General features: G+C 49.7%; 1 protein-coding gene across 2 annotated transcripts in view; it reads right to left on the reverse strand.

Moving 5' to 3' along the window:
- ATP13A3 (ATPase 13A3) overlaps positions 1-2,633 on the reverse strand; it is a 48,825-nt gene extending 46,192 nt beyond the window's left edge. Inside the window, exon 1 of one of the 2 annotated variants that reach the window (XM_088669366.1) lies at positions 2,391-2,633. The gene's annotated coding sequence lies outside the window, so the exon portion shown is untranslated. The remainder of the gene's footprint in view (positions 1-2,390) is intronic. The other variant, XM_088669367.1, reaches the window with a different exon arrangement.
- Between the last annotated feature and the right edge of the window lie 3,367 nt (positions 2,634-6,000).

The following is a 6,000-nucleotide window of genomic DNA, read 5'->3' on the forward strand; positions in this document are numbered from 1 at the left end:
CCTGAGAACTAGCAGGTCTTTTAGCAACAGGGGGGAAGTTCTCACAGAGCCTAATGGAATACCCCTGCTCCCAGTATGTCATCCCTCCCTCTGGTTTTTGCCATTCCTTGTAAATTTAAATCCCATAATGAGGAAAATCTCCAGGGAGTTTGGCTGGACCATAAAGAAGGCTGATCGCCGAAGAATTGATGCTTTTGAATTATGGTGCTGGAGGAGACTCTTGAGAGTCCCATGGACTGCAAGAAGATCAAACCTCTCCATTCTGAAGGAAATCAGCCCTGAGTGCTCACTGGAAGGACAGATCGTGAAGCTGAGGCTCCAATACTTTGGCCACCTCATGAGAAGAGAAGAATCCTTGGAAAAGACCCTGATGTTGGGAAAGATTGAGGGCACTAGGAGAAGGGGACAACAGAGGACGAGATGGTTGGACAGTGTTCTCGAAGCTACGAACATGAGTTTGACCAAACTGCGGGAGGCAGTGCAAGACAGGAGTGCCTGGCGTGCTATGGTCCATGGGGTCACGAAGAGTCGGACACGACTAAACGACTAAACAACAACAAAGTTCTGAAATCTCTTGCAAATCAACACAGGCAGCTACATTGACAATCTAGCTCAGTACTGCCTACACTGACTGGCAGCAGCTCTCTAGGATTTCAGCCAGAGAGCCTTTTCCCAGCTCTGCCTGGGGATGCTGCCACTGGGGCCTGAGCACTGGACCTTTCCCCTTTGCGACCCACTGCAAACACTCTGCAAATAAAGCAGCTCAAACACACGTTGACCAAGACCACAGATTCTGCTCAAGGTTCTTACACAGCCTGGCTACAGAATCCTTTGGGGCTGGCCATGGGTGCCCTTGGCTCTTGTGGATGGTGGGAGCAGAAAATACCTCCCTAAGGGAAGGGGCACTTCCTGAAACCACAGGAAGGATCCTAGTCAGAATTGCTCTGGATGGACCTCAGTGAATTCCGGCCGTCTGGTGCCAAACGGGCAGCTTTAGTTCAAGGCGATCAAGCCTGTTGAGGCAGCCCAGGCACAAGTGTTCCTGGATGAACCTGTTCAGTGCCCACCTTGGTTCTGGAACTGCCCTCTTCATCAGCAGTGCCAACCTCTGGTGGCACCCGGGTTGTGGACGACCCTCTCTGGGGAGACCTGCTAGGTTCCCCAGCTGCCAATCTAAACACAAGAAGAGAAGACGTGTTTGTCTCAAACCTTCTAGGGCAGAAAACAGCCTTCTACCTTGGTTCGCCTACCTCTGGGATAGGTGGATTTTCATACCAGGGAGCCTGGCGCCCTTCACACCTTGAGCAGGGAGGGACTCTGCCACTGAGCTACCGCCCTTCCCCCTGAAGCCAAGGGGGGGGAGAAATATGTCACTCAGAGGTGGGGCTGGATTCCCAACTCCCAGCCAGGTGGTCAATGGCTAGGGATGGTGGGAGCTGCCCTCTGGCCGTGACTGAAGGGCCACCACAGTTCCCCTCTCCATGCCAGCCCTTCAAGGGGCTGAGCAGCAACAACTCTGGGCTCTCCCCCCAGATGCTTTTAGGCACTGATGCTCCCACATCTCACCATCATGCAGTTTAATTGGGATTTCATTCTGGACACTCTGCATATTACGATCTACGAGTTCCCAACATGGCAAGATCTAGGGAAAGAAGCAGATCTGTGCCAGCTAAGTTGTGCGATGTTGTATATCCTTCCGTGCCCTCTCTGGGAAAGCCCCAGGGGGCAAACACACTGGGGCAGGGCAAAAGGTCTCGGCAAACATCCCCTCAAAAATCCTCTGTGCAGGAGAGGCTCTCCGACAGTCCCCCTCCCCAGTTCTCCATCTTTCTACTGTTCCTTTTTCCTGCCACCTGCGCAAAGCTGCAATCGCCTAAGGAAACCACACGCTCAGCTGCTGGCCTGCTGCCCTTGAATGTGAGGACAGGGGAGGATCCGTTTGGAGTTGCCAGGCATTTGGAAGACGCAGCCACCTTCCGACCTCTATTTCCTCGCCTGCTCTGACCCACGGTGGGGCCAAGAGCCAAGCCCCTTCCCCACGTGCTCCGTGCCGCGCTCCCTTCCTGCTCGCCCAACGAACTTCTCCGGGTGCTTCGGAAGGCAGCGATCAAGGCGGCGCTCCGAGGAGCGAGGGAAGGAAGCGGCGGCATCCGAACTCAGGTCCCAAACTGGCGCCACGTGCCGGGCTTGGGGTGGGATGGATCCCAGGTGGGGAGGGAGAAGGCCGCCCCCGGGAGGGGAGTCCTGGGCCCCCCACGACCAGAGCAGGAGCCCCCCGGCCAGGACGGAGGCGGCACCCGAGACCCCAGGAGACGCCCGGCCTTCTCCTCCCCGCCCGGCTCCCTTCCCCTCTTCGCCCCCCCCCCCCTGCGCCGCCCCGGGACACCCACCTGCGGCCTCCGCCCGGAGGGGACCGAGGCGCCTCCACGTGTCAGCCGCTTCCCACGCGACGCCCGACGCCGGCCAGGGTCCCCTCTGCGCAGGCGCCGCCGCCGCGTCCCTGCTGGGCCTCCGCTTCCGCCTCCTCGCTCCCCTTCGGCGACGGACGGACGGAGGGACCGGCCGGGGGAGGGGCTCGCCTCGCCTCACCTCGCCTCTCCGCCTGCGCCCCCGGCCGCCGGAAGCGCCTCAGCCCCGCCGCGCCGGATGGGACGTCGCCGAGCTCCGCCTACTTCCGCTCGCCGGACGGCTGACGGGGAAGAGCCCGGCGCGCGGCAGTCTCGCGCTGTTGCCGGGCAACGCGGACGCCGGCCCCGCCCCGTGCGGCGGAGCCGGAAGGGATCCCCGGGGGTCATTCAGTCTGACCCTCTCTAGGAAAGCACAGAAGGGGGAGGGGCGCAACGTGTGTAGAATGGTGAAACAGAACATGTATATATAAATTTAAATTGTAAATACATTTATATAACTTTATCTATAAATTATATATTCATATAAATGTTCATATAAATTTAAATTGTTTCTAAAACAGAAAAATTATATTTAAATTTTCTGTTTTACAATTTAATGTGCTCCTTTTTTCATCCTTAAGGTGCCTCCAGGAAGTGGCCTCTCCTGTGAAGGCTACCGTCTCCTGTGTGAATCAGACACCGTCCGGCGTATGACTAGACTAACTCGAAATCATTATAGACAATCAACGCTACACGAAGTATAAAAAGTCAATATGAAATAAGAAAAATATGAGACGTACGACTACAACAATGATAAGGGTTGTAAAGACTTTATTATGTCACAAACTATGTAACAGAAAACAGTACATGCTTAAATTAATTGCATTTGTAAAAGATGAGTTATAATTCACATTTGTGGTTACAGGTAGGTAGCCGTGTTGGTCTGGATCGAAGTAAAATAATAATAAAAAAAATCCTTCAGTAGCACCTTAAAGACCAACTAAGTTTTTATTTTGGTATGAGCTTTCGTGTGCATGCACACTTCTTCAGATACAGTGAAATGGAAGTTTCCAGGCACTTATGTAGAGAAGGGGTGGGGAGGGGGAGGGGGGATCACTCAGAAGGGTGGTGGAAATGGGTGATTGACTGACTGATAGCTGTTGATGACCGCAAACGACTGCAAATGGTTTTGCATGAAAAAGCAAGGGTTGAGATGGCTGAAGATTGCTTATCATGTATAATGAGATAAGAATCCGATATCTCTGTTCAAACCAGGTCCCTCCATGGTTTTGAGCTTGGTGATAAGTTGCAATTCAGCAACTTCTCTTTCCAGTCTATTTCTGAAATTCTTTTGTAGTAAGACAGCTACTTTGAGATCTTGTATAGAATGTCCTGGGAGATTGAAGTGTTCTCCTACTGGTTTTTCTGTCTTCTGGTTCCTGATGTCAGATTTATGTCCATTTATCCTTTGGCGTAGGGTTTGGCCTGTTTGTCCAATATAGAGAGCCATGGGCACCCGCATGGCCCCACAGTATGCCAACATCTTCATGGCAGATTTAGAACAACGTTTCCTTAACTCCTACCCACTCAAACCTCTCCTGTACCTGCGATACATTGACGATATTTTTATTATCTGGACACATGGACAACAGACCCTGGAAACCTTCCACCAGACATTCAATGACTTTCACCCCACCATCAACCTAACAATGAACCAATCTATGCAAGAAATACATTTTTTGGACACTACTATAAAAATACAGGATGGACATATAGACACCACCTTATACAGAAAACCAACTGACCGACAAACATATCTACATGCTTCTAGCTACCATCCCAAACATACCAAACAATCCATCGTATACAGCCAGGCCTTACGTTACAACCGCATCTGTTCCAACTCTACAGACAGAGAATCTCACCTAAGAGATCTACAGCAAACCTTTTTAGAACTAAAATATCCACCTGATGAAGTTAAACAACAGATCAACAGAGCCAGACAGATACCTAGAGAGAACCTGCTGCAAGACAGACCCAAAAAAGAAAATAACAGAACACCACTAGTCATCACATACAGCTCCCAAGTTAAAACAGTACAACGCATCATCAGAGATCTACAGCCTCTCCTGGACAATGACAGCTCCCTTTCTCAAGCTCTGGGAGGAAGACCTTTCATTGCCTACAGACAGCCACCCAATCTTAAACAACTCCTCACCCACAATAATACAACCACCAGACTTAACATGGACACTGGTACCAGAGCCTGCAATAAACCCAGATGCCAACTTTGCTGCCACATACACCCGGACAACACCATTACTGGCCCCAACAACATCCAACATACCATCTCAGGACTATTTAATTGCTCATCCTCTAACATTGTGTATGCCATCAAATGCCAACAGTGCCCTTCAGCTCTCTATATTGGACAAACAGGCCAAACCCTACGCCAAAGGATAAATGGACATAAATCTGACATCAGGAACCAGAAGACAGAAAAACCAGTAGGAGAACACTTCAATCTCCCAGGACATTCTATACAAGATCTCAAAGTAGCTGTCTTACTACAAAAGAATTTCAGAAATAGATTGGAAAGAGAAGTTGCTGAATTGCAACTTATCACCAAGCTCAAAACCATGGAGGGACCTGGTTTGAACAGAGATATCGGATTCTTATCTCATTATACATGATAAGCGATCTTCAGCCATCTTAACCCTTGCTTTTTCATGCAAAACCATTTGCAGTCGTTTGCGGTCATCAACAGCTATCAGTCAGTCAATCACCCATTTCCACCACCCTTCTGAGTGATCCCCCCTCCCCATCCCCACCCCTTCTCTACATAAGTGCCTGGAAACTTCCATTTCACTGTATCTGAAGAAGTGTGCATGCACACGAAAGCTCATACCAAAATAAAAACTTAGTTGGTCTTTAAGGTGCTACTGAAGGATTTTTTTATTATTATTATTTTAATTCACATTTGGAAAGCGAAGGAAACAACACCAAAGGAAATGAGAAAAGTAACAAGCAGAAGAAGAAGAAGGGAAGCCAAAGAATAAAAATATTAGAAATGTACTTGAAAGGAGTACCAATATTTTTTATTTTATTTTATTATATTTTTATTTATTTTTACTTACTTTCCCCTTCCTTTTCTCCCCCCCCTTTTTCCCCCTTTTCTCACCTTTCTTTTTTGTTACCTTTTTTCGTGGAATTTATGGTATAATTTATGGAAAACTTGATTCTGAAATAACCATGAATGGAATGTTCTGTATTATCTTGATGAAAAAATTTAATAAAGATTATGTTATATAAAAAAAAAAACACACCGTCCGGCAATGGGGTGCTCATGCATGCGCCCTCTCCATTTGCCTCCCCAGGCGCTGGCAACCCACGCTATGCCACTGCCCCACAAGGTTCGACAAGTTGCTGCCCCTCCAATATTGGCCTGAGGATGCCCTGGAGGTCTTGGAAGGGGGATGAGACAAACTCCCCAAGGAAGAAGAGGTTGCAGCTCTCAGCAGCCGCGAGTCGCGATCGACCCGCCGTGATCCAGTGTGTCCTCCGTGCTCAGGCCTGTCCCTCCGCACGCCAGCCATGTGCCTGTGGCCACGGC

Source organism: Zootoca vivipara, chromosome 5 (assembly GCF_965207765.1).
Source record: "Zootoca vivipara chromosome 5, rZooViv2.hap1.1, whole genome shotgun sequence".
NCBI lineage: Eukaryota > Metazoa > Chordata > Lepidosauria > Squamata > Lacertidae > Zootoca > Zootoca vivipara.